Source organism: Narcine bancroftii, chromosome 3 (assembly GCF_036971445.1).
Source record: "Narcine bancroftii isolate sNarBan1 chromosome 3, sNarBan1.hap1, whole genome shotgun sequence".
NCBI classification, from domain to species: Eukaryota; Metazoa; Chordata; class Chondrichthyes; order Torpediniformes; family Narcinidae; genus Narcine; species Narcine bancroftii.
In genome coordinates, this window is record NC_091471.1 from 180,298,120 (window position 1) to 180,324,816 (window position 26,697).

At 40.3% G+C, this 26,697-nt stretch overlaps 1 long non-coding RNA gene across 9 annotated transcripts in view; it reads left to right on the forward strand.

Annotated features, from left to right (window-relative positions):
• The window catches only part of LOC138756313 (uncharacterized), a 100,313-nt gene extending 74,214 nt beyond the window's left edge, over positions 1-26,099 (forward strand). For 7 of the 9 annotated variants that reach the window (XR_011352980.1, XR_011352973.1, XR_011352974.1 and 4 more), the window contains 2 exons: positions 12,009-12,115; positions 16,451-16,668. This is a non-coding gene — a long non-coding RNA (uncharacterized lncRNA). Of the gene's footprint in view, positions 1-12,008; positions 12,172-16,450; positions 16,669-25,987 lie in introns of those variants that run through there. The other 2 variants (XR_011352978.1, XR_011352975.1) reach the window with 2 other exon arrangements.
• Positions 26,100-26,697: the final 598 nt, after the last annotated feature.

Consider the following 26,697-nt stretch of genomic DNA (forward strand, 5'->3'; position numbering starts at 1 on the left):
TATTTAATACAAATTCATACAATAATAACACTGCCAAAAAAAATAGATGCTGAAAATATGAAATGAAACCAGAAAATGTTCGTAAGATTCACTAAGTCAGGAAACGTATGGAAAAAGAGAGATGTCAATGTCAAGAGCCAACAGATTACCCACAGATACTTCGTCCATTGACTTTTATACATTTAAACTATCCCTCTTCTTGGCAACAATTCTGCTGTTGACATTTACTCCTTCTCCAGTGGCACTATTTCTTGACGTTTCCGGTTACCGTTACCTTTACCTATGCACCATCACAATTCATGGCTTTTATTCTCTTTTGGCTTCCATTCTGTCATTTATATTTCCCCTTGTTTCTTTTTAACCCAATCTCTTTTACATTTATTAGACATCTAACTTTTTCCATTGTCATGCAATATTATTGACCTGAAACCCTATTAATAATATTGTTATCTGATATTGGTACAGACCTCTTTTTCAGCATTTTGATAGATGCACAATAGTTGAATGCACTGCCTTTGTGAAGTATTAGACCAATTGTTCAAAGATGTTGAACTATGCTTGTATGCTCGGTGAGCATTTAAGGTGAAATGTTCAATGCATGAAAGATCACATTACTAAGATTGAAGATCCATGTCTACATTCACGTTAACTTTGATGATTTCTGTTACTTGTGTAGTCATAATTTGTCCACTTTCACTGCAAGGAGTAGTGATCTTTAAGGATTTCCAGGTTTATTTGCTTTAATGTGTGTGGCAAATTACTCAAGGTGCATTATTCAAACCGTCCAGCCAAGGACAATTGTGCTATTTGTTAATCAGATGTAAAATTCATTTTCTATTCGAGAAGCCTTGCCTGACTAATAGATTTGTCCACTGATGTTTCACAGTAGTTGCACATGTCCATCCTTTAAATATAAGGGACAACAGGATGGTTTGAGTTTGTTTTTCATTCATTCATTTATGGATGTGTATTTGAATCTTGTTATGTAAATACCAAAATTATGTAAATAATATTGTGCTCAGTTCTGGTGACCTTATACAAGAGGTATGTGAAAGCTCTGAAGAAGGTTCAGAGGAGATTTACCAGGATTGGAAGATATGAGGCAAGTTAAGCAAAGCTAAGGCTTTTCTCATTGGAGTGAAGGATGAGAGGCGACTTAATAGTGATCTACAGCGCCTCACAGTTCGGCGGGCAGCAACCTCCTTTGAAGAAGACCGCAGAGCCCACCTCACTGACAAAAGACAAAGGAGGAAAAACCCAACACCAAACCCCAACCAACCAATTTTCCCCTGCAACTGCTGCAACTGTGTCTGCCTGTCCCGCATCGGACTTGTCAGCCACAAACGAGCCTGCAGCTGACGTGGACATTTTGCCCTCCATAAATCTTCGACTGCGAAGCCAAGCCAAAGAGAGACAGGATTACGAGAGGCAGAAATAAAGTAGACAGACAGCACCTTTTTCCCCCCCAAGGCTAAAACCAGAGAACCTCTGTACAAAGTGAAAGGAGGAAAGTTTAGGGGAGATATATGGGGTGTTTCTTTTTTACACAGAGTGTTGTGGCGCCTGTAATGTATGGCTGGGAGGCGTGGCGGAGGCTGGGCCATTTAAGAGACTCTTAGGAAAAAAATAGAGGATTACGAGGTAGAGAGGTTTTTGGTTTTTTGATAAGTGTGTATCATTGGCCGAAGGACCTGTATTGTGCTATAATGTTCAATGTTCTATGTACATCATGCAGCCATGTCTTAATTGCATAGGCATTATGACATCCTTTTGTGTATGTTCGGTATCTGCATCAACAAGTTGGATGGCAAGGGGCTTCTGTAATTCTTTGAGCACTATTTAAGCAACATTTCCAGTAAATGTCATCATAGAGGAAAAAGAAACCCCAGTGATATTCTCAGCCATTTTGTTCATCCTCTTTATTAACTTGGTCTGATACTTTGCAGCTACCATACACCCTATGATGCAGCCAGACAAGATATCTCAATGTCCTCCTGTAAAAAAGTTATTAAGATGCCCTCATCAACCACCTTAGGAAGTGTAGGTGCTGCTTTGCCTTCCTGACTAATGGTATAAAGGGTATTGTGGGAGCAGGATAGGTGATCCAGGATAGGTACACCAAGGAACTTTGTGCTCTAAAATCTCTCCACAATGGAACCATTGATGTGCAATGGAACCATTGATGTGTAATAGAGAATGGTCGATCTTCATCCTCCCGAAATCCACAATTATCTCCTTTGGCTTGCCAATGTTAAGACTCAGGTTGTTGTTCTTGCACAATTTTATGAGCCTCCCATTCTCCTCTCTATAAGCCAACTGATCATTGTTGCTGATGAGGCTAACTACTGTTGTATTATTACCTAACTTGGTGATAATGTTTGAACTGAATCTGGCAGTACCATCATGAGTCAGCAACATGAACATTAGTGACTGAGCACACGGCCTGAGCGCAGAGTTCAGTGCTGTAGGATTTGAAATTTTAAACAATTCGAGCTCTTGTGCTGTTTGGGTAAGCTTAAACATCCTCACTTGAAATTGGTGTATCTTTTAAATTATTTTGCGAATGTAACTTACCAAAACTTCAGCAGTGCTCAAGGTCCTCTTTGGGATTTAGAATAAAAGGGAGACTTAAAAGAAGATGAAAGGAAAAATAATAAATTAACATTATATCTTGAAATGAGGAAACAGAAGAATCAATATTACATATTGAAACACAATCTAAAGTGCTTTGCATACAAATGTCTCATTTACTGAGGTAGTTTGAAGTTGGAAAAGTAATTCAAACCATGGCTGTCGAAAATACCCGAAGTTTAACATACCTGAAAGCTGGGTGGGGCGGGGGTGTGGATATGATTCATAAATTATAGCATTCAAAAACCTGTCAATGTTTTGCATCTTTGGATAGTTCCCAAATGAGATGTGTGTGCCAGATTGTTTGTGGCTTCAGAGATAGAAGGTTTTCAGTATACTTTTTGCATGCAGATTGGGATGTGCATGGGGACAGCAGCTGATTCAAATGAGCAAGATGACGATTCTGCAGCAACAATGTTTTGTTGTCTCTCAGTTGTGAGCGTTAAGGATGTCTCAGAGTGGTTGAAGGGGATTCTGAAAGTGGAAGATTGCCAAAATATTCACTGATATTAACAGCATCATTGAAAATGGGGTGTGGTTCTGCAAAATGAATATATGTAGTTGGGATGTAAGTTAAAAAAGGACCTCAAGATAGCAATCTCAGGATTATCACCAGTGTAACATTAGTTTAGACATACATACATACAGCATGGTAAGAAACCATTTTGGCCCATGTCCATGCCGCCCAATTTACACCCAATTAACCTACACCCCTGGTACGTTTTGAATGGTGGGAGGAAACTGGAGCCACCAGGAAATCCCACGCAGACACAGGGAGATTATACAAACTCCTTACAGACAGTGAGAGATTCGAATCCTGGTTCTGATTGCTGGTGCTGTAAAGGGGTTGCACTAACCACTCTGCCAACTGTACCACCCAACCAGAAATTGTCAAAGCAGAAATAGCAGGATTTGTTTGAGGATTTCATGGCTAGAGATATGCCAATATTCTGTGGCTAGAGATAAGGTGCAGATGGAAGTGATCCAAATTGCAGGAATATTGGAACCAGTTGTGGGAGAGTTGGGGCATATACAAGCTGAGCTGCCTGCACCTTGGGACTAAGAGCCTTGGTATACTATTTCCTCGTGCTTTTGGCATGGGTTTAAACTATTGTGCGCAGCTTTGGTTGCCAAATTATCGAAAGGATATAAACAGAATAGAGTGCAGAGGAGATTTAGAAGAATATTGCCTGGCTTTCAGGGTTTGAGTTACAGGAAAAGTTTAAGCAGGCTGGGACTTTATTTCCTGGAGTGTAGAAGACTGAGGGTGATTTGAAAGAGGTATTTAAAATTATGAGGGGGACATATAGAGTCAATGTGGACAGACTTTTTCCATTGAGAAATGGGGAGATTCAAAAAAAGAGGACATGGATTGAGATGGAAAGGGGAAAAGTTTAGGGGAAATGTGAGGGGGAATTTATTCTTTCAGAGGGTGGTGGGGTGTAGAATGAGCTTCTGGCTGAAATAGTAGATTTTAATATTTAAGGAAAAGTTGGATAGGTATATGGACGAGAGAGATGTGGAGGGTTATGTGCAGGGTGCGGGTCAATGGGACTAGGGGTGACAAGGTGTTTGGCATGGACTAGAAGGGCCAAACTGGCCTGTTTCTGTGCTGTAATTGTTATATGATTGTAATTCCTGGGAATGACTAGTCTTATAATTGCCAGAGTGAGAGAGACCTCATTGAATCTTATGACATACTGATAGGACGAGAGAGACTTGAAGTAAGAAGGATGCTCTCTATAATGGGGAAATTGTGAGCTAGTTGTTACAACCTTAGGATAAGGAGTAGGCCATTTAGGACTGAGAGAAGGAGAGAGAGTTTCACCCAAAGAGTGATGAACCTGGATGAAGTGATCATGGGGAAAGAAAGAAGATTAATTTTTTGGTGATTATCGTTGATTGTATTCAATGGCAGAACAGAGTTGAAGGGCTTCGATTTTGTAATTTTCAATGTTTCTTTGTTGCTTTGAATGCAGCCCGTGCACAGGAAGAAAAGGTTTTTCATAACATTTCTGTCCAACCCAATCTTCACCACATTATAACTGTTGCAGGTCACATGTAATTTGCCTGATAATCATTCAAAATATAAGAAAATAACAAACTGAAGCAGGAGAAGGCAATTCTTACTCTTGTGTCTTCTCTGGCATTCAATGAAATTAAGGCAGGATCATAATAACCAGACATTTAATGTATCCAGAAAAACAAAATAGAGGCAATATGTGAGGAGTTTTAATGGCATACTGGGCTGTTACATTATGAAATCGATTTCACAGAACATAGGACATAGACCAGCACAGGAGAAGGCCCCATAGCTCAAAATATCTGCACCAAATGTGAAGCCAAATTAAACTAAAATTGTGCTGCTTCAACGTGATGCATATCTCTTTATTCCCTATGTATTTACTTGCCTCTTTCAAACCCTCTTAAAAGCCATCATCATATCTGCTTCCACCACTATCCCTGCCAGCCCATTCCAGATAACTACCACTCTCTGGATAAATAAAACTTGGTCCACACATCTTTAAACTATGCTCACCCTCACATTAAATTCATGTCTTCTTGTATATCATATTTTCAGTGTGTTTACTCTAACTTTATAAACTTCTGTTAGGTCTCCCCTCAGCTTCCGCTGCTCCAGAGAAGAGAATCCAAATTTTTCCAACCTCTCCCCATAACTCGTTCTCTCTAATCCAAGCAACAAATTGATAAATCTCTTTTATGCCTTTTTTCCAAGCCTCCCCATCCTTCCTGTAATGGGCCAATCATAATTGCTTACAATATTCCAAGTGTGGCCTAAACAAAATGTTATACGACTGCAAAATTCCTTACTCTTATGCTCAATACCCCAACTAATGAAGGTAAGCATACCATACTCTTTATTTAAACCACTCTTTCAAGGAGCTATGGACCTGGACCTTCTGATCCCACAGAACATGAAAAAAATTGCAGGTGTTCCAAACTAATAAAAACTTATTAGTACCAAGAAAGGAACAGCAATGGAAATTTCACCAGGCAATGGTAAATTCAAAATAATAGTTTTAATTAAACTATTAATAACATAACATTTCTTACTCATATGTAAATTTCACTATGTGTAGGTGTGAAAATTCAAATACTTACAGTTTAAGCTTGATTCTGGAAAAAAAAATCAATTTTAAAGTCCAGTTTCAAACATCTTGTTGAACTTAAGGATCCTTTTTAAATTTCCGTTCAGAAGTAATTATGAGGCACTTTTAAATCCTATATCTTCAGATCTCTTTAAACTCACAAATCCCTTGATGAGCTGTCTTTCAGAGAGATTAATCAAACAGGAGTGACGATCTTCTGGATACAAGTGAGCTGCCTCTCTTTTCTTAAAAGAATGGTTGAAAGTGGTCCTACTTATTTAAAAGCCACCTATGTTGTATATCTCCTGTGGTAAAGATGATGCAACACAGAACAGCATCTCCCTCTCTTTCCAGAGATTACTGCTCCAATCCTGTTTTTCCAGGTTATTATTTCTTCAGTCTTCTGATTTAAAATATCTCTCTGCCTTCACTATATAGTTCTCTGACATCATATGATGTGACATCACCACAGATTTAGTTTCATTTCTGCAAAACCTTCTGCCTTTTTTCAAAATCACACTATATCCATAAAATCATCTGACCTTATCTTAGTCCAGGAGGCTTAAGTGGTTTGATTCCAGAAAGTCTGGCTTCCCTCAGCCTGCAGAATGCTGTGCATACACAAAAATATTTTTAAGCAATGATACATGGTCCTCGAGTTTAAATTAAGAACACTTCAGTTCTATTATGCCTCTGTTTTCCAGACGTGTCGACTCCAACAATGAACTCTCTCTGAGTACAATGGTTCCCTGTAAATGTAATGTGACCTGTGGGTGACCCTGTATCCATCCCACAATTCCTTCACTAGAAATATATTTAACTCTATAACTTACTTTACTAAGAAATACATATTTTATAACTAAAGATTTTAACTTTAAAGATTAACACAAATCGCAGGTGATACAGACAAAATTGAAGGCAAGTAACCTGCAGAATTCAGTTCAAAGAGGGAGAGGGAATAATTCTGCAGGAGGTTAGAGTCTCTGGATATGGCTGAGATAAAGGCGAGAGGACACATGGCCCATCAAATAAGGAGACCACAGACTTGAAGAACAAGGCCAGAGAGTCAATGAGTGAAGTGCTGGGTGCAATCATTTAAAAATAGAACATACAGGATCAGGTCCTTAAACCCACAATAGCTTCAATGAACACAACGACAAATTAAATCTCTTCTGCCTACACATCATCCATAATCTCTTGATTCTTTGCATTTTCGTGAGTCTAGCAACCTCTTAAATGTTATTATCATATTTGCTTCCATCACTACCCCTAGCAATCTGTTCCAAGCACTTACAGCTCTCATGTTAAAACAAATGCCACATAAATCTCCTTTAAATGTTTCCCTCTCACCTTAAATGCATGCCCTCAAGTATTTGACATTTTTATTCTGGGAAAATATTCTGACTGCTTACCACATCAGTGCCTCTTATCATTTTATAAGATTCAATTTGATCTCTCCCCAGCCTCCGATGCTCCAAAGAAAACTACCCAGGATTGTTCATTTTCTCCCTCCTGATCTTTACCCTCTAAACCAGACATCCTCCTGGTAAACCTCTGTACCCTTTCCAAGCCTCTACATCCTTGCTGTAATGAGGTGACCACAATGGCACACAGTATTGCAAATGCTGTCTAAAGAACCTTTTGTATAGTTGCACCGTACTCTTCTATTCAATGCCCAAGTGATCTAGTTCACACCACAGAAGTCTGACTATTGTAGAATTTGCAAATACTTTCCAAGCTCACAATTTAATTTGGGTACTTATGATTAAGTATGTTCTTTTGTTCCTCAGTAGTTGCCTTGGTCATGTTTATGTTTTCTAACACAATTTGAAGACCTGATAGTTTTCTACTTTCCAAGTCTCAACATGCAATATGCCTAAAACCTGAAAATTTATAATGGTTCAAAGGACCTCCTGTTGTAAATCTGAAAATATGCTATTGATTCCCTCCATAGAATTTCAGGCCAAATATATCTTCTGCATTCCTCCAGGATTTCTGTGTTTTGACTGCAATCACAGCATCTGCAGACTTTCATGTTTCACTCCATAGCTTCTGAATCTGTCCATCAAGTTTCATTATGTAGGACATCTCTATGCTAAACCACTGTTTGTATATTTAACTGTTTGGGCATGCTCTTTGGCAGACTGTTTCCATGGGTGCTCCCATGGACTCTTGAATAAAAGTGACTCTTCCATAACCCCCTCCCCAGTTCAGGACAGTCGACCAGAATGGACATGGCTTCATTTTATTACAAATAAAAGCCTATCAGTTTTACACAACTTCAGTCTTTTGGAGTTATTGATGGTGCATCACTCTCACTGTGTAAGTTATTTGACTCTTGCTTTGAACCCCTGCCATCTGTCTTTAAACCTCCAAGGCATGTACCTTAATCATAAATTTCAATTTAGAAATAGTTTCTAAGTCATATTTCGCTTTTGAAAGAACAAAGATGTTTTGAACAGCATAACATTTCTCAGGCACAGTTTCAAACCACCATACTGCATTTGGTGCTGAACAGAAATGTCTGCTGATCCTGCGATTGTAATGCAATACACAAACATGTTGGAGAAAAGTGAGAGGCCACAAAGCATCCATAGAAAGTAAAGGGCAACCAATATTTTGGGTTTGAGAACTTGATTAAGGTATGAGCAAAAAGCAGGCAGGCTGTAAATTTTTCACTTTCCACTTTTTCTCTCTTTTGTACATTGCACTACAATCATAGCATCTGCAGATTTTACCATGTAACTTGTATCTGGTGCCATTGTTAAACAGTACTGTAATTAACTAATAGAGCCACAAGAGTGGTTGGTGAAATTCTGCAGAGGGAAGAGGACAATCAATGTTTTGGATTAAGACTCTTTATCTGGACTAAAATTGTAGGACAGAAAGTTAGCTTAAAGAGCTGAGAGGGAGGGCTATGGCAAAAGCTGGATAGTGGCCAGATGCGAACAGAGGTGAGGGATAAGGGACCCAGTGGAAGGGGTGTGTAGGTGATAGGCAGATGAAGGAGATGAGGAAAAGGAAGTTAAATGGGTAACAGGGATCTGGGGAGGTGGAATTTGAATAATATCTAATTGTTAGATTGTACCCATCAAGCAGATGTTAGTTTATATTTAAAAGATTCAGTATTAGATATCACAGGTGAGGCATATAATTAAAAGGTATTCATATTGCAGAACCCCCCCCCCCAAAAAAAATATAATGGAAAGCATAAATTATGGACAGAACTTTCTCAAGGTTTTTCCATACCATACAAATTCAAACAGAAGAGGGCACCTTTAAGTACTCAACTATTGCCCATGGCATTTTTCAGGCCCATAATTAACACCAAATAAATAATCATTCAATATAATCTTAATTGTTTTATTCTTTGGCAATCCCTTGAGATCAATGATGACTTACATCCACTCTGCTTTTTTTATGCTCGAAAGTGACTAATGAGGCTAACATGGAAACTGCAGATGAGATGAAAGGTGGCTGATGGGATGGCTGGATGTTAATCATTGAGGTTGTGCATTTCTTCAACAATTTATTTTGGGTTTCTATGTGCATTCAGTGCCTGGCCTTAAGGTTCTCAATACCAATCCAATTTCTCTTCTTTGGGCCATCAGGCACAAGGCCTTGCCAAGAGTCAGGGGAGTGTTAGAGTTCTCGAGTACATTTTAAGCACTGAATCTTTTACCTCTGTCTAGTTTCTGTGGCTTAGAATGTCCATTTCTGGCATTTTGTTTTGGGTTTGAGAAATGGTTCAGGTTTAAGTTCAAGTGTGTTGTCACATGTACTGATATCTAATGATAGAAATTGTTGTGCAAGCAGACAAGTTAATCATCTCATACATAGTACAGCAAAGTAGATACAGCTAAAAACTGAAGAGTTAATGAAAGAAATCAGTTGTATGAAGTAAAGACAACATAATTTTACTATTTTGAGGTTCATTCATGAATCTGATAATAGCAGGAAATCAACTGTCCTTGAATATAGTGGTGCATGATCTCATACTTGTGAATCCTCTTCCTGATGGGAGGGGAGTGAAGAGAATGCAGCTGGAGTGGGATAAGCTTTTTAATATGTTGATTTCTTTTCCAATGCAACAGATGGAGTTGTGGGAGGGGATGGGGATATGTATGGTGGCCTGACCCACATTCATATCCCTCTACAGTTTCTTGTGGTTATGGGTGAAGCCACAGAGTGATGTCTCCTGTGAAATTATTTTCAACAGTGCATCTGCAGAATGTGATCAGGGATGTAGGTGACGTGCTACATTTCCTCAGTCTTCAGAGGAAGCAGAGGCACTGGTGTGCTTTCTTGGCCATTGTGTCAACGTGGCCAGACCAGGACACGTCACTGGAGATGTTTACCCCGAGCAGCCCAAGCTTGTTTATGACCTCCACCTCAACACCACTGATGTGGACTGGTGTGTGAGCTCCAAGCCTTCTCTTGAAGCTATAACCAGTTTCTTGGTCTTGCTGATATTGAGGGTGAAATTTTGGCCTGGGACCAAGTCACTTCTGTACCAAGTCCTTCTGTACTCTTCTTCATCAATGTTTAAAAATCATGCCGATGACAGTATGGTGAATTTATTTATGGAGTTAAAGTAATGTTTGCCACCATAGTCATTGGTGTACAGGGGAGTTTAGAAAGGGACTGAATACACAGCCTTGCAATGCCTCGGTGTTTGGGATGATCATGGATGTGGTGCTGTCACCAATCCTAAGCCTGCAGTTTAGGAAGTCATGGATCCAAATGCAGAGAGGGATGCTGAGAACAAGCTTGGAATTTAGTTTGTTTGGTATTATTGTGTTGAAGGAAAATCTATGGTTGATAAATAGTTTGACGTTGGTGTCTTTGTTGTCCAGATATTCTAGGGCTGAGTGCAACCAGAGAGATGACATCGACAGCAGACCTGTTTTAGTGTATGTAAATTGATGTCAATCAAGGTTGAAGTGAATGTGGCTCATGATTGATCTCTAAAAGCACTTCTGTCTGCCCAGCAAAGCCACTGGGGACACAAGAATATTTTCCATCAGCTGCAATGAGATTCCCATCCCGCTCTGTCTTCTGCAGTGACCACTCCCTCTGTGACTCTCTGGTCCTATCATGGCTTCCATCCATCTCTTTGTGCTTCCTGTCACTTTCTCTGCTATCATCAGAGGTTCAACTCTTGCAATCTCATCTCCTCCTTCACCACCATCCAGGTACCTAAAAGGCCCTTCTAGTTGAGGCAAAGATTCATGTACAGCTCCTCCATCCTCAATTACTGGACTCAATGTCCCTGAAGTTGCCTTCTCTACATCGCTGAGGTCTTGCGCGGGGATTTGCAACTATTTCACAATTCCTGAGCTCCCAGTCGCATGCCATTTCAACATCTCTTCCCATCCCACAGTGAAATGTTTATCCTAGGCCTTCCCCACTGCCAGAATGAAATCTAGTGCTAACCAAAGGAATAACACCTCCTATTTTGCTTGGATAATCTACAGCCCAATGAGATGAACATTGAATTTTCTAATTGCAGGTCAGGACAATCAATCCATAGCCTGCCTGATACATTCATCTTTGGATTTAGCTCTGAGTTAACAGTGTCATCTGCTGCTTTAAGACTTTGGCCACATATTTTGCACAACTGCTAACTAAGTACTTCTAAATTATCTGTTGGCTCTAAGAATACACATGCCTTCCAGTAGAATGTGTAGAATAGAAGATTTACCATTTTTCTAAATAACTGGAAATATTGCTGTCTTGTACAGCTGGCCAAGTTGTATGTATGACATATTTGCAAAATGAAACTTTGTAGAATCTGATAGAAAAGGAGTATTGATTTTGGTTTAATTGATTTGGCTTGTCTTCATAATTCTAATAAAACAGTCTTCACAGTTGACAGCTGACCCATGCCAACTCCTACATTGCCCCCACCACCACATGGAGTTCCAGGAGTGCTTAAGGGACACTACTGCTTCTATTTGTGTAGAGTAAATAAACAAGAATTTATTGCATGAACATGTCCTTGAACTCACAATGCCAATGTATCACCATTGAATATTGAATGCCGAGAAAGTAAATATCTCCATTATGCTACGTTTTTTTGCTCCATAATTTGTTACTAAGGTGTATATAGTCATCATGAATTCTTCAACCTGCAGGAATAAATAGGTGCATGAGAAGTATGAACTAATTGGCTCAGACTTGAAGTTAAGTATAATGATTGAACCCTGGATTTCAATATATGTTTAATGTTATCCATCTCTAAAAATAATGTTTATGGCTTTTCAGGTGATCCAACTACCAGGAGCAAACAAAGAATTCCTGGAGGAACTCCTGGAGGATTGGTGGACGTATGATCATGTGACCCGGTGTTTAAGTGGAGCATCACAATAAAAGTGAGTAACCTTGTAGAGGAGTGGTCATCAAGGGAGCAGTTGTTCGGTGAGAACAGGTAAGAGACGAGTGTTATAGTGTGGATACCTATTAGTGTTAATAGATTCAGCATTATGACTTTAGGGTCAGTGCTCTGCGTAGACTGTCAGATATGGGATCCCCGGGAAACAACGAGCCTCCCTGATGCCCACTTCTGTGCCAAGTTCACTGAGGTGCAGCACCTAAGAGAATGTGTTAAGAGACTGTAGCTGCAGCTTGATGACCTACTGCTCATTTGGGAGAGTGAGGACATGATAAATTGGAGACGCATGAAGTAGGTAGAGAACACCTCTGTGGCCACCCCCCTCAGCAACCAGTTTATTGCTCTAAATAGTATTGGGGAGAATGACCTGACAGAGGACGACCATGGTGACTGGTTGTCTGGTACTGAGCATAGCTCCATACAGAAAGAATGAAGTGGCATGCAATCGTGATAGAAGATTCCATTGTGAGGAGAACAGACAAGAGATTCTGTGAACCCAATAAGTACACCTGGATGGTGTTTTGGCTTCCTGGTGCCAGGGTATGGGATGTCTACAATTGGGTCCAGAACATTCTGAGGGGAGTGGGGAACAGCCAAAAGTCATGGTGCATGTGGGTACCAATGACATAGAGTGCTATGGCTGAAGAAGGGGGAAACCAAGTACACTAAATGTAATAGATTAAGTAGGACAATGTGTATGTGACACTCTGCTTCATCTGGAAGGTCTGTTTGTGTCCCAGGATGGAGGTGAGGGGACAAATTTTGCACTTTTTACATTACAGAATGAAATGTCTCAGGCGGTTGAAGGATGAATAGGGAGTGAAGAGTGGGCTGAAGAGTCATGGACAGGGGGGAGAGGAGAAGATATCACTGGCAAAGGGATTGCACTAAAGTTAGTTGGCGGAAGTGTGAGAAAATAATGTGTTGAATGCCGAGGCTGGCAGAGCAGAAAGTGAGGACCAGAGGGACTTGATCCTTGTTCAGCCTGATGCAAAATGGGACAAAGGCAGAAGTACAGAAAATTGAGGCGTATGAGATTAATCAATGACAGTTCAGGGCAATCCATGCTGATTAAAGAAAGAGGACATTTTAGATGTCTTGGAGTGGAATCCCTCATCCTGGGATGAGGTAGAGGAATTGGGAGAAAGTGGTGGCATACTTAAAAGAGATAGGATGGGAAAACATAGAAACATAGAAAATAGGTTCAGGAGTAGCCTACGCCATTCATTTTAATCATGGCTGATCATCTACTTAGTACCCAGTACCTGCCTTCATTCCATACCCCCTGATCCCCTTAGCCACAAGGGCCAATCTAACTACCTCTTAAATATAGATAAGGAACCAGCTTCGGCTACTTCCTGTGGCAAAGAATTTCACAGATTCACCACTCTCTGAAATAATTTTTTTTTCTTATCTCAGTCCTAAATGTTTTTTCCCTTATCTTGAAACTGTGACCCCTGGTTCTGGTTTTCACCAACATTGGGAACAACCTTCCTGCATCTAGCCTGTCCAATCCCTTAAGAATTTTATTTGTTTCTATAAGATCCCCCCTCAATCTCCTAAATTTCAGTGAATATAAGCCTAGTCGATCTAGTTTTTCTTCAATGTAAGCCTGCCATCCCTGGTATCAATCTAATGAACCTTCTTTGCACTCCCTCTATGGCAAGGATGTCTTTCCATAGATGAGGAGACCAAAACTGTACACAATACTCTAGGTATGGTCTCACCGATGCCCTGTACAGCTGCAGTAGACCCTCTCTGCTCCTGTACTCGAATCCTCTTGCTATGAATGCCAACATACCATTCGCTTTCCTCACTGCCTGCTGTACCTGCATGCCCACCTTCAGTGGCTGGTGTACTGCGGCACCCAGGTCTCATTTCATCTCTCCTTTTCCTAAGTGGACACCATTTAGCTAATAAGCTTCTCTCCTCTTCTGGCCTCCAAAGTGGATAACCTCACATTTCTCCACATTATATTGCATCTGTCATGCACTGGCCCACTCACCTAACTTGTCCAAGTCACCCTGCATCCTCTAAGCATCCTCTACACAGCTAACCCCGCCACCCAGCTTTGTGTCATCTGAAGAGGTATAGTACAGATTGTTATTAGTGTCAGTGAGTTTGTAATTGATGTTCGTGAATTGTTTGTCCCTTGAGATGGAGGCAGAGAGATCAAGGAAGGGAAGAGTCTCACCAAACTAGAGAAGTCAGGATAAACTTAAGGGGAAGTAGACAGTGAAGTTAAGGAAATTGTCAAATTCTGCATGGGTACCAGAGGTAGCACCAATGCAGTTCTCATTGTAGTAGAGGAAGAGTTAGAGATTGGTACTCAAATAGAATTGGAACAGGAATTGTTTAACATACTCAAAGCAAAGGCAGGCACAGTTGGGGCCCATATATGTGGAGGAAATGGGAGGAATCAAAGGAGAAGTTGTTAAATTTTAAATTGATATTTAGACATACAGCACAGTAACATGCCCTTTAGGGCCACGAGCCCATGCTTCCCAATTACACCCTAATTGACCTACAACCAACATCCCACTCCCACATTGGTATTTTTGTTCATGGATTCATGCACTGACAAACTAAGACCAGCAAATTGGAGGAACATTACCTCCTATTCCATTGGGGAACCTCCAACCAGATGGCATTAGTATCGACTTCTCCAGTTTCCATCAGGTCCTCCCCCCACAACACCCACTACCTCCCCACCTCCCAGGCCCCCACCCCTGTATCTCTTCTTCCCTATCTTGTGTTTCCTTTCCTATAGCTCTTCTTTCTTTGTCTGTCCAAATTACTGCTTTCCTTCAGGTCTGCATTCACAGAGCTATCTCCCTCCCCCAATCAAATCTCAGCTTTTTTCTCCTGCCTTCTTATCCATGTGCACCTGTAGTTTCTTGGCTGTTGGTCTGTGCTCCTTCCCCCTGCCTTTCATCCCTCTTCATCCCACCTTTTTATTCAGGCACCTGCCTGCTTTCTGCCCAAACTTTGACAAAGCGCTTGAGCCAGAAAATTGGTTATGAAATTTACTTTTTAGCCATACAGCACATTAACAGGCCATTTCAGCCCATGAGTCCACACCACTCATTTTGCACCCAATTAACGTACACCCCCAGTACGTTTCGAATGATGGGAGGAAACTGGAGTCCCTGGGGAAAACCCACGAGGAGAACGAACAAACTCCTTATAGACAGTGAGGGAGTCGAACCCCAGTCCTGATCGCTGCCGAAGTAAAAGCGTTTTGCTAACCGCTACGCCAATCCTGCCGCCCTAACTTTGCCTCCTTTGGATGCTGTCAGACGTGCTGAGATTCTCCAGCACTTTTGTGCATTAACTGTATTCAACAGGCCCACCCTCTTTCTTTCATTACCTTTCCTCTGAAAGGCAACAATCCCATTCACATTAATCATGCTTCCCCAGATGCTCCAGGTAAGGCTGTTATAAAACTGAGAGGCCAGGCACAAGGTGTATCAGGCCCTTTAAAGAACAATTGCTGGACTCAGCCAGCAGGTAAACCAGCCCTACTACAAAAAGTGAATGATGAACCAATATCAGCAGCCTTTGCAAAATCCAGCGCAATAAGGAGAAATACTATGAGTCATTTTTCAGTGTGTTTGTACTTTGCCACAAGACAGAAATGACCAAGAGAGCTAAATTCCCAATACAGGAGAAAACGGGTGAACGACATCAGAAACTTGATACTTCTATGGCTTCCTGAGCAAAATAGCTACATACATGGTTTTCCAAACAATTCGAGGGGGTGGGGGGGGGGGCTGACGTGTGAAAATAAGATAGTAATGCGCAGGTGTAACTGGCAATTCCATTCTTTGAATGTATCATGCCATTTGATACATTTTGCATTCACCTGTGCTATAGAAGAGAAGAAGAGGGATGCGAATGAACAGCCCTTCTCAGGAGGATGTTGCTTGATGCCATTCTGGCTTTCTAGGATCCTGCAGATTCATTATCTCCCCTTCAGGTGAAAGTAAGACATCTGCTGGTTCCAGTTTAGAGCAGAAGTGAGGAGGATGACTGTGGTCCTTTTGCCTTTGGATTTTGTACCATCCAGCTTTAATGACCTCACCGGGCAGGTGTAGAACAGTGCCTGTGGGAAGTCATGCCATGCAGAAAAGATATGCTGGTATATGCAGTTGTACTCTGATCACCTGTTCTATTGCTTGGTACCAATAATTTTTTAAAGTGAATATTCTTTCTTTCCAAGCAACGAGCCCCTAAAACTAACTTGTAATAATCATGTTTCTCTCTTTATCTGCCTTCTTAAAGGAATAACTTTTTTTTTTTCCTTTTTCCACAGATTCCAGCTGACACAATGAGCGTTTCTGGCCCTTTAGGTTTTGTATCAGATTTCCAGCTTGTAGTTTTAATGTTATTTTTCATCCCGATCCTAATTTGACTTAAAAGAGGATAAGGGTGAGGAAACGTTGACTGCTGCAGGATAAAGACTGTGTTCCTGCCCATTGAAGACATTAAAATGAGGTGCTGCCTCATAACGATCATGAAGTACCCACATCACCCTATCACGCCTCTTTGCATTGCTTTTTTTCACGCAGAAGGTAGAGAAGTCTCATGTCTGGCACTTCTAAGTCCAAGGACCATAGAAGATGCTCCACATCCTCCCTCACCACTATTCAGGGCCCCAAACTGTCCTTCCAAGTGAAGGTGTGAATCAGCATCAGATGCTCCTGTTTTGGTGTCTTCTGCATCTGAGAGATTAGACGCAGACTGGGAGATCATTTTGTTGACCACCTCAGGTCTTTCTTCTTCAATAACGTGGCTCTCGCAGTGGCCACCCATTCATTTCCCTGCCCCAAATCCCTTGCTAACTTATTTGTCCATGGTCTCTTGCACTGCCAGATGGAGATTACCCACAAACTGGAGGAACAACGCCTAATCTTCTATCTGGGCACCCTCCAACAGGATGGCATCAACATTAACTTCTGGTTCTCATTAGAAATAGCCCCAATCTTCTTCAACATGTCTCTTTTCCTCCAGATCTCTCTCTCTCTCTCTCTCTCTCTCTCTCTCTCTCTCTCTCTCTCTCTCTCTCTCTCTCTCTCTCTCTCTCTCTCTCTCTCTCTTTCTCTTCCCTTTTCCCTCTGTCTCCTTTCACAGAACTAAAATCCATTCTCATCTTTCCTCTTATCATGTCCAATTAACACATTTTGTCTGTTGGTCAATAATCCTCCCCCTCCCATTCTTCTCAGGCCTTTAATCCAGATGCCTGTATATTTTTAACTCATACCTTGAGGAAAGGCTTAGGCCCAAAACATCGGTAATATATCTTTACCTCCTTTGGGTGCTGCGAGACCAGCTGAGTTCCCCCAGCATTTCTGTGCTTTGACTTCAATTACAGCATCTGCAGACTTCCATGGTTTACTTTATTTCCAAATAGCTGCAAAGCTCTTGAGCCTCCATACATTCCCCTCAGCCTAAGCAAAAACTACTCTGAGAAAGCCAAAGATTGTTTTCGTTGTCGAGAAAGCACATTTATTTACATTACTGCAAGTGTGAATATTGATCGATGCCTCAAATTTTATTATTTATTTTTGATTTAATCTATACTTATTGTTTGTAGGTGTGTTTACATTCCCCATGTAGCTGGAGCAAGCAAGAAATTCATTGCACCTGTACATTGCACTTGTGTATATGACAATAGACTGACATCAGCATGACAGCTTACCAATACTTGATCATCTTCTATTTAGATTGTAGAGATATGTAATTACGCCACTAGGTCACCAGGGGTCATCCCGGTGACCTTGTATATAACGCAGTCCAGAGCTACAGTCTAGCCTTCCAGGTTTGTCTTGCAGAGAGACAAGACCTCTTAGTGTACATATTAGTTTATTAAAGCTGTCTTATACTCGCACTGCTGGTGTGGTTATTGTCAGTACATAGATATTTTGTGATATTGCTGCAATGAATGTGCCTGATCTTACTGGACACACAAGTTTGGCTCAAAAACGGGCACTCAACCAATTTAATATCTCGTCACTAGGAAGGTTGCACATTCTTATTGGGGGCTAAGTTGATGGGATTTGCCTGCTCTGGAAAAGATGGCAATAGTTGATGCAAGTGACAGTGACCAACTGTTAGATCCTACCTGTCCCTGGCAGGATATATAAATACCTCATGCCATTGAAGTGGAGAGCAATGATCACTTCACAATAGTGGCTGATAATGAGCGAGTCCTTTGGATCCAGAAGGCAGAAAATGTTTCTCTGATGTTAAAAATGAAAATGCTAGAAACAGTTAACAGACCAGGCACCATGTGTGAAAAGAAAAACAATCGACATTTCAGGTCTGAGTTACTTCATCAGAATTCAGAGAGAAACAAGTTAGAGGGATAAGGTACAGAGTATAATGGGTGCTGCAAAGGGAACTTCTCTGGCAAGTTAAATCAGAATTAACTAATGTGGCAACTTCCTGTATTTTAATTTTGCATTTATTTCAGTTTCCAGTGTTGACAGTCTATATTTTTTATTTTGGTGTTATTCCACAATTCTTCAAGTCTATGATATCCTTTTTAACCTGAGATTCCAGAGACACTAAATTCCATGTATATTAAGGAAATGCAGCCTTGCATAGGTAGGTTTGGGGAAAGTTTTAATGCTTACTTTATGGATTTGTTTCTGCACTTTGGATCTACCCCACGAGTTTGTTGCAAGTTGCATATCCCAGTGGCCTCAAAACTGGTCAGTGTGACCAGGGGAGGAGCACAACAGAAAACAACATGTGTCTCAGGAGTGATAGTAAGTAGTTTCATCCATGCCTGCAGCTCCTAGGAGAGAGGACCAGCTCACAGAAGACATACTCATAAGGCCTACAGAAGGCTGCATTTCCTTAATATACATGGATTCTTACAAATTTCTACTGGTGTACCATGAAAAGCATTCTGTCTGGTTGCAATACTGTCTGGTATGGAGATGCCAATGCATAGAAGAAGACTTCAGAAAAATGGAAAATCAGCAAGTACCATCATGGACATCAGTCTTCACTCCATTGAGGAGACCTATAAGAGGCGGTGTCTTAAGAAAGCAGCCTCTATCCTTAAGGACCTTCACACTAAGGTCATGTCCTCTTTCCACTGCTACCATCAGGAAGGAGATACAGGAGCCGGAAGACGAACACCCAGTGGTATAAAAACAGCTTCTTCCCTCTGCCATCAGATTTCTGAATGGACAATGAACCATAGAACACTACCTAATTTCTCTTCTTTTTGCACAAATTTATTTCTTTAAAAAATGTGTTATAGCAATATTTGCACCTGTAATGCAGTTATAAATCAATGAATTTTGTGACATGTTCATGACAATAAAGTTTGATTCTATTTCTGAATTTACTGCAGTCATTTTCGTACCATTAATTTCTGAGTCTGAGTTGTTGTGTAGTGAATTATAGTTTAATGTCATTTCTTTTCTTGACAGACTTAATTTCTGTGAAGTTTTATATACTTTTGGTGGCACATGAAATTGGACAGTTAATAGAACCAGACATTTTACTTACCAATACTAATCTAGCACAGATTATCCCAGAACCTAAAATATGATATTGGCAATTGTTAAATTTCATTGAATATTTGACAAAACAAGAAAGCCTGAATTATTTCAATATTTGAGAATGAACAGCACATGAAACAAAGATTGGTATTTCAAAATATTTTAAAAATATGGAAAGTGAATCCAAATTGAAAGTTTAAAAAAAACTGAACTGTGCTAAATTTTTCACTAATCTCTCCAAAGAGCATTCCATTTAAATGTGCATAGATTCAGATTATTACATGTTTCATATAATTAAACAAAAGTGAAACATAACTTTATGGGCAGCTATCCTTAAGTATTCAATACCCATTTATACCTAAAGTCAAGCGGTGATAAAATTTCAAATATGTTTTTAATTGAACAGTCTATGAATTATATATCTGATTGACAATTGAGTATGAAAACTCCATTAAACATATAAATTGCTTTGGAGAGCCCATAGGGCAGGAAAAGCTTCTGTGTACAAATATAATGTTATAAGTATCTCAATCAACTGAATATCTGACACAGCTCATTTGCCAAAAGCATCACATCTGAAGTAGATGCATTTTAATTTTTTTTTTGCTCAGGTCTACCAATTGTGTACATCTGTTCAAAGATCAAGCAAGAGTGAAACACAGCATTCTGCAGGTGCCGTGATTGTAGTAAATACACACAGAAATGCCGGAGGAACTTAGCCAGTCTCATGGAGTCAATAGGAGCTAAAGATATATTACCGACATTTCAGGCCTGAGCCCTTGTTCGAAGACACCTGAGTTCCTCCAGCATTTCTGTGAATTTTTAAAGACCAACCAAAACATGTAACTGTAGCCGCGTGCTACTCGAAGTAAAGGCACACACGAGTGTAGTCAGGTATAGCTCTGCTTTATTAGGGCTGAAAGCCTGACCTTTATATCGTTCCGGTTCCCACCATTTGCCTCAGTTTCCTCACATCACCGCTCACATAACAATAGCGGGACTCCCATACACAGGCACTTTCCTACATGATAATGCCTCCTTCCCTGTGCACTTGTTCCTCTCTGTTGGTTGTGCAACAGGGCCATGTTGGGGATGCTGGCCCTTATGCTGCCTTAGCCATCTGACTGCCAGTTCACCTGCTGGGGACAGTGGTGCTGCATGGTCTGCGGGCCCTAGGTTGCGCTCGCTGCTCGGAGCACCAGCCCTATTGCCGCTGCAACATGTCACTACATAACCATTAGTTATAATCGAGGGATTTTTTTTGGCTTTTTTCAAGAACTTTGAAAATTAAATTTGAATTCAACTTGCAATAGAATGGCTAGGCTTCGCAGACGAAGATTTATGGAGGGGTATGTCCACGTCTGCTGCAGGCTCGTTGGTGACTGACAAGTCCGATGCGGGACAGGCAGGCACGGTTGCAGCGGTTGCAAGGGAAAATTGGTTGGTTGGGGTTGGGTGTTGGGTTTTTCCTCCTTTGTCTTTTGTCAGTAAGGTGGTCAAAGTGGCAGGCACCAAGAGATTTCTTTAGGCAGTCCTTGTACCTCTTCTTTGGTGCACCTCTGTCTCGGTGGCCAGTGGAGAGCTCGCCGTATAACACGATCTTGGGAAGGCGATGGTCCTCCATTCTGGAGACGTGACCCACCCAGCGCAGTTGGGTCTTCAGCAGCATGGATTTGATGCTTGAGGACTCTGCCAGCTCGAGTACTTCAATGTTGGTGATGATGTCATTCCAATGAATGTTGAGGATGGAGCGGAGACAGCGCTGATGGAAGCGTTCTAGGAGCCGTAGGTAATGCCAGTAGAGGACCCATGATTCGGAGCCGAACAGGAGCGTGGGTATGACAATGGCTCTGTACACGCTGAACTTCTGACATGGTCTTTGCCCTCAGACAGCTCCAAGAAAAGTGCAGAGAACAAAACAAAGGACTCTACATCACCTTTGTTGACCTCACCAAAGCCTTCAACACCGTGAGCAGGAAAGGGCTTTGGCAAATACTAGAGCGCATCGGATGCCCCCCAAAGTTCCTCAACATGGTTATCCAACTGCACGAAAACCAACAAGGTCGGGACAGATACAGCAATGAGCTCTCTGAACCCTTCTCCATTGACAACGGCGTGAAGCAAGGCTGTATTCTCGCACCAACCCTCTTTACTATCTTCTTCAGCATGATGCTGAAACAAGCCATGAAAGACCTCAACAATGAAGACGCTGTTTACATCCGGTACTGCACGGATGGCAGTCTCTTCAATCTGAGGCGCCTGCAAGCTCACACCAAGACACAAGAGCAACTTGTCCGTGAACTACTCTTTGCAGACGATGCCGCTTTAGTTGCCCATTCAGAGCAAGCTCTCCAGCGCATGACGTCCTGTTTTGCGGAAACTGCCAAAATGTTTGGCCTGGAAGTCAGCCTGAAGAAAACTGAGGTCCTCCATCAGCCAGCTCCCCACCCTGACTACCAGCCCCCCCACATCTCCATCGGGCACACAAAACTCAAAACGGTCAACCAGTTTACCTATCTCAGCTGCACCATTTCATCAGATGCAAGGATCGACAATGAGATAGACAACAGACTCGCCAATGCATATAGCGCCTTTGGAAGACTACACAAAAGAGTCTGGAAAAACAACCACCTGAAGAAACACACAATAGAATGTATGAGGTGTATTATCAGCATATTTTTTTTTCTTACACTGTGATCATTACCATTGTCGTCAGGTTCTCCAACACAGGAAGGTAGCAATTTAAATTGTTGAGTGAACAGGGCTGTGGATTAATGCCACTTGTTATTTGAAAAGATCACAATGTTCAAGTCCCACAGTTTTAACAATGTATCACCAAGTCACATCTCATCATCATTTAACTAAGTGATTTTTAGAATTTTCTTTTCTCTCTTGTCACAGCTACCCTACAGAAAGACGATGATATGGAGATGAAAAATTATTTGGTACTAATGTTCTTGAAGAATACTGTACTAAAAAATATTTGTGGAGTCAGATTCCGAAATTATGATATAATGCAGATTCTCCTTTGTCCTTTAGTGACCTACCCTTTCCCTCGGCCCCACTAATCTAAATATTCACATTAAATGCCTTGAGATTCTGCTTATTTTATCACCCCTTTTAACCCTCCTACTTCCATTTGATTTTTCTGCTCCCTTTATACTCTTCAACGGCCTTGCCCTGTTTCAGTTTCCAACATTTTTAAATATAATTCTTTTTTCTTCTTTTTGACTAAACTTAAAATATCTCTTGTCATCTAAGATTTCTCTCATTACAAGAACATGTTAGTCCTGAAATCTAACCAGCCTTTAAAGGATTCTCACATTTCGTTGGTGAACTAGATAAGGTTTTTCTAAAAATCATGACTGAGCTACATCTTTCATTTCCAGAATAATTTAAATTCCCCAGCTGCTCTGGTGAAATCTGAGTTTTGTTTCCAGATCAGTAATCCAGACCTCCCTGCCACCATTCCAATTAGCATACTAATAACATAGTGGAAGAAGAATCTGTTGTGTATTTTTCTAAAAAATGAGTCGTTAATAAAATGCTCTTAACAAAACTGACTACTGTTTGCTTATCATATTTGTGTTTTATATTAGTTTCTTACTGGTACTTTCCTTTTAACTATTCTAAAGAATGTCAATGGCAACTTGGCAAGAGAACCCTCTCTTCTGACTCAATACTTTTCTGTCTCTGAGAACACCAAGTTTATTAACCAGATAATAATTATTGTTCCCTTTGCTGCTTTCTGGGATTCTGTTATTTCAGTTCCACCAGAGACAACTTTTAGTCATCTTCTCTCACCATCAGCCCCTGAGACAGCATCTTTTCATTATTTGAATAATTATTACCTTCCACTCTCCCACAGCTTTCTCTGTTTTTCTTCTCTTCTCTATATCCCCTATGTTCTCAGATTTAATCATTTTCTAAGTTTAAATTTAGACATACAGCATGATAATATGCCATTTTGGCCCATGAGTCCATGCCCCCCAATTTACATCCAATTAACCTACACCCCGAGTATATATCCACGAGCTATTATTCAACAGATTTAAATTGTTACATCTATAAAATACTTTTCTTGTATTTATACCCAACTTATGATTGTTTCCAGGATGTTGGAGTATGAAAGCCTGTGTCAGGGGTCAATAATCATTGGTAAGCAGGAAATATGGTATGCATGGTACAGGTTTTGGAGAGTCCGATTGCCCTGCCAGTGAGGGGGCAGTTGATAAGTTGATGGGACCAGTCCTTGGAACTGAATTAGATTGAATGTTGAGGCCATGCCTCCATTCCCGACCCTCCCCCCCCCCACAACCCACTATAGCCCAGATATGAGAGGGAGTGAAGCAGTGCAACCTCCCCCTCCTACAGACCTCAGTTCTGAGTGTTATGCAATCAACCCATCCTTCCTGCAGACCAGTGACTCATGGCCAAGAGAAAATGGCAGCTTGTCCTCAACATCATGAATTACAGCTGGATCAGGATTTTAGAAGAAATATTTATTAGTTTGAGCTGCTTCTCCCCTCAGTAACAAATATTTGAATGACTTTAGCCAATTACTAGTGTTCATGAAAGGCTGGTATCACTTTTCCACAATTTTGTCTACCTAATTTCTTTGGTATTGACTGGTTGTCATTTACTATTTATTCTCCCTTCTGAAATGGAGATTGAGTTGCAGCTTTGATTATGGTGCCTGTGATACTTGGGGGCAACATTTGTTATTTTTGACCAGGCCTTTGCACAAACAAGTCTCTTTCTCATGGAAATTACTTCTAAACTGAATTGCTATTTAATACAAAATAACAGCAATATCATAGGCATAAGAATGTTGGGTGATTATTTGGAATTTCATTGAGGGTTCAAGTTAGACTGATAGAGAAACATAATTATTCACAGTGAAGATCTGCCACAACAAATTCTGTCTAATTATTTACTGCAAGTATACAAGAATTTTGCAAAGCAGGGATTTCAGTTCCTTTGTTGTAGGATTTGGGACTTTTCAGTGAAATTAAGAAAATAAATTTTCCTAAACTCCTGGGATCATTAGTTGCTTCCTCTTGTGTCACAGAGAGAAACTATTAACCTTCATCATGATCAATGACATCAAGCTGTTCAGCGATAGAATATACCTACTGCTTTCGCTGCTTCTTGTGAATGATTATAAGGCTTGAATTGCATCAGAGAATGCATCACACTTCCAATTCACAATAGCTGAATTCAAATGGACAATTTTTCAAGTTAGATTAGTAGCCCAATGGCCGTTATTATGGAACTTTTAAAATCTAAAGGGTTTCATTAATTCTCTGCTCCAGTTGACTCAACTAATTCCTAGCAAATGTTCCATAATTCAGTATGAATTAAAAATAAATTGTACATGCCATGTTTGAATGGTTGTTAATGAGGGAAAAAAATGTGCTTTAATAATGAAATTTAAAACATAACGGAAATTCAATTGCAGTTCCATGGTAATTTAGTTCATTTTTTTTTCCTGATCATTTGTATACATAGCTCGTATTCCACATTTATATCTTACAGTTTAGATGTGGGTATTTAATGAAATGCTGTGGCCTGCAAACAATTAACAAATGCAATGAAATTTCTTCATTCCACATTTTTAATGTACACCATTTTAGAGGAAACCTGTATTGTGAAACATCTTATGAAGCTGAATTTTTTCATTTGATCTGCAATAATTTGCCATCGCTCAGTTGCTTTTGTGTTGAAACAGTTGAATGTTGTTACGAGGACATTATATTTTCCTCCCACTCACTCCTCCCATGACACTGATTGAATCTAACAGTACATTTTATCAGAGTTGCTCCTGTACCACATTCACCGCTCCTGAGTTTTTACGAATGTTTTGACTCAGCAACAATTTCATTAAGAATATCAATTTCACCTCTGTACTGAGAACATGTGAAGAACAAATGCAGACTTATGAGTTATCGATTTCCAAGAACATGATTTGTTGCTTCCATCAGCATTGTTGAACAAAAGCAAAAAAAAAGTCTCTGAATGCCACTATTTTTTCCTCAGCAGAACTAAATGAGCATGAAACGTTCTGTACCAAAGTAAAAAACTTAACATCTTTTACATTATTTGGCCTGTTTGGTTAATTCCATTGTCAATGTGTGTCAAGTTCAATGCTCATTGAAATAATTTAGTTAAAATGGCAAGAGTCGAGGGGAAAATTCAGAGTAATTATTGGTCAAGCATAACAATGTTTTTCAGTAACTGGAAGAAAAGATGTTTTAATTTTCATTTGATTTCAAGAAGAAACAGGAAAAAAGCTTTAGAATTTAAAAGAAACAAAACATCCTTCATTTCAGAAAGTAATGATGTGAGGCATCTGTGCTTTGACACTGATGAAGTACAAAAGTCAAAAAAATGCAAGAACAATCCATGTACAACCAACAAAAAATGCAAGAACCATCCATGTACAACCAACATTCCTACATTACTGTTGTCTCTGCTTTGCTGCAGGTGAGACTTTGGGGTTTATTCTGACAGATAGTGATCCTTATGCAAGCTCCATGATGTAAGAGGATCATCTCACATGGCATTCTGATTTCTCTCACAAAACCTTGATAGTTTCCCCTGCCCTTTTCTTTAGGCTTTCATTTCAATTTCTCAAAAGGAAAACTTAACACTGAACAAAATATTCAACTGCATTTGAGAAGGAAATCACATATCATAGGCAAAAAGAATATTTGAAAAATGGGAAAAATGGGGCAGCGTGGTTAGTGTAACGGTTAGAACAAAGGTATTATAGTGCCAGCAACCTGGATTTGAATCCAACACTGTCCTTACGGAGTTGGTATTTTCTCCATGTCTGCGGTGGGTTTCATCCCACCTTTCAAAACGTACCAGAAGTAGATCAATTGGGTGTAATTGCAGGACACGGACTCATGGACTGGAAAGGCCTGTTACCATTCTGTATGTCTAAAGTTAAATTTAAATTGCTAGTTATGTGTCTGATAAATACAGATTTAAACAAAGTTTCCAAACCTTGTTTCTTCCTGCAAAGGTTCTGCATTGC